At 34.0% G+C, this 2640-nt stretch overlaps 1 non-coding gene across 1 annotated transcript; it reads left to right on the top strand.

The window, feature by feature from the left end:
- The first annotated feature begins 585 nt into the window (after positions 1–585).
- TRNAC-GCA (transfer RNA cysteine (anticodon GCA)) lies at positions 586–656 on the top strand. Its single transcript has one exon. It is a non-coding gene; the product is annotated as a tRNA-Cys (tRNA).
- The last annotated feature ends 1984 nt before the right edge of the window (positions 657–2640 follow it).

Raw genomic sequence — 2640 nt, 5'->3', positions numbered from 1 at the left:
TTCATTTTATTTTGTTTTGTGTTTATTTTTTCACTTTGAGCTACTCAGTTACTTTCCAAAATAATCTGGGCCAAGGATAAAGCCCAAGGTTTTGTTGTTTTGTTTTCCCCTCCCACAAGACCTTGGGAACTGGATCCTTGTTTCCCTGGCTCCACAAACACCCGAAGAACAGAAAAATATTCAGTTTCCCTCCTACACCTCTGAATTCCCTCCTCCATGTAGATTTTGGCTTCATCATTTCAGACTGCTATGTTCACTATTTGATATTTTAAGAATACTTTCAAAAACAGTTTTACCATATTTAATCATTTTCATAAGGGGCATCTGTCCAAATACCTATGCAGTTAAAAATATAAACTTTAAAAAATAATCTTGGAGAAGATACAGCTTTTCTAAGTATGAACTGAAACTTTGATATCATAAAAGAAAAGCCTAATAAATTTGACTGCATATAAATTTTATTTATAACTGTATAAAACAAACTCTTAAAAAGAGAAATCAATTAGTCCCTCTTTCTCTTTTTAATAGTTTGTTGTGCAGAAGGTTTTTTATTAATTTATAAGTAGTCAAATATATACTTGGGCTTCCCTGGTGGCTCAGTGGTAAAGAATCTGCCTGCAATGCAGGAGACCCAGGTTCGATCCCTGGGTAGGGAAGATCCCCTGGAGGAGGACATGGCAACCCACTCCAGTATTCTTTGCCTGGAGAACCCTATGGACAGAGGAGACTGGTGGGCTTATAGTCCATAGGGTCACACAGAGTCAGACATGCTTCAAGCGACTTAGTAAACATGGATATACGCCCTATTTTAATTTAGAAACTCACCAATTGTATGTTAATACCCAATACCAAATGGAAGGGATATGGTAAATGCCAGCCCATCCACCAATCTTCCATATTTAATAAACTAAAGTTGTCTGCATACATGACCACAGATTGGCTATAACTGTGGAGCCTTAGTGCAGAATGGCACGGCAACCCACTCTAGTGTTCTTACCTGGAGAATCCCACGGACAGAGGAGCCTGGTGGGCTACAGTCCATAGGGTCTCACAGAGTTGGACACGACTGAGGGACTAAACAGCAGCAGCAGCATATATGCTCTCACACACACACGTGTGTGTGAAAGCACTTACAAATTAATCAGGGCCTCATGGATAAAAGATGTTATCTGGAGTTTCGTGGAAGGAAGGAAGGAAAGAAGGGAGAGAGGGAGATGGAGGGAAGAAGGAAGAAAGGAAGGAAGGGAAGGAGAAGGAAAGAAAGGAAAAAAGAAAGAAAAGAAAAGGAAGATAGCTAAATAAAACATAAAATAAATGCTTAGCTTTGCTGATTATTAAAGCAGTGCAAAATACAAATAACATGTATCAGATAGCAAAGTGGAAAAGGGGGAAACAGACACTCTCATTCTTCATTTCAGAGATATAGTTTGGTAAAGATTTTAGAAACAAAATTTGAAAATAGCTTTCAAACTTAAATGTATACAAATGTTTTTAACCAAGCTTCTTGTATTTCAGGAATTTCTCTTAAAGATACTAGTAACTGTGCTGAAAGATAGATGAAATAAAATATTTTTGTAGCATCGTTTAATAGAAAAAAATGGAAAGAACTTAAATGAATATTTGAGGAAAATAAATGCATTATAGCACGAACGATGCATATGGTACAATGAACACATTACTAGAAAGAAATTATCTCTTTATGTTCAGATGTGGAAAAACCACAAGGTCCATCGAGAAAGATTTTTTTTTAAAAAGATAAAATATGTATAAAAGGCCTCTCTTTTTAATTTTGGAAGGCTTCATAAGGAACTGTTAATGACAGAAATGTCTGCAATTGAGATCAGGAATCTAGTGGGAAGAAAACAGCTTTTTACTTTAAACTTTGTGCTGGGTGTGCATTTTTTTTGTTGGTTTGTTTTATAACCATAAGCATATATTATATCTTTAATAAAAATTCTTTTGGAAGAAAATCCAGAAATGCATGCAACAATTTGTATACATGAATATTCACTATAGTTGTAAAATGAAACACTAAAAAAATCTAAGCAAATTAGATTTCACAGATTGCAATATCATGCTATCATTTGCAATCATTTTTTCAAATAATATTTGATAACATGGAAAATGCTCACGATAAAATTCAAAAGAATCAGTGTATAATACACACACACAGACATATATATGCATACATATAGATATGATAGTCTAAATATTATAAAAATAAGAGAGGACATGCACACATATACACCCCTATGGAAAAAAAAAAAAATGTCTGCAAATGTTTGTTAACAATCTATCTGTGTGGAACCATTTGTTTATTTTGATTTCCTCCCTAAGGTTTTTTTCTATTTGCAGCCCTTTGTATAAGGAGACACTTACTATTTTGAAAATCTATAGAAAATAAAACTATTACAAATTGGAATAATATATACACATATTTAGAGACATAATAGGAGGTCTAATAAAAAAAAACTATTTTTCTCTCAGAAAGTATCATTTTTCTGTTTTAATGTTTATAGAAGTATATAAATAACAAGGAAACAAAAAGTGAGGTTCTGCAACAGGACAGCTGAACATTTAGAGCTCCACTGTGCAAATTCCACTGATCAGAAGGCCTGACCTAGAAATGGCAACATTTAC

The sequence above is a fragment of the Giraffa tippelskirchi genome, chromosome 8 (genome assembly GCF_054371585.1).
Source record: "Giraffa tippelskirchi isolate mGirTip1 chromosome 8, T2T-mGirTip1v1.2.pri, whole genome shotgun sequence".
Classification (NCBI taxonomy): domain Eukaryota; kingdom Metazoa; phylum Chordata; class Mammalia; order Artiodactyla; family Giraffidae; genus Giraffa; species Giraffa tippelskirchi.
The sequence above is the reverse complement of the archived record's forward strand: the minus strand, read 5'-3'. Positions and strand labels throughout refer to the sequence as shown.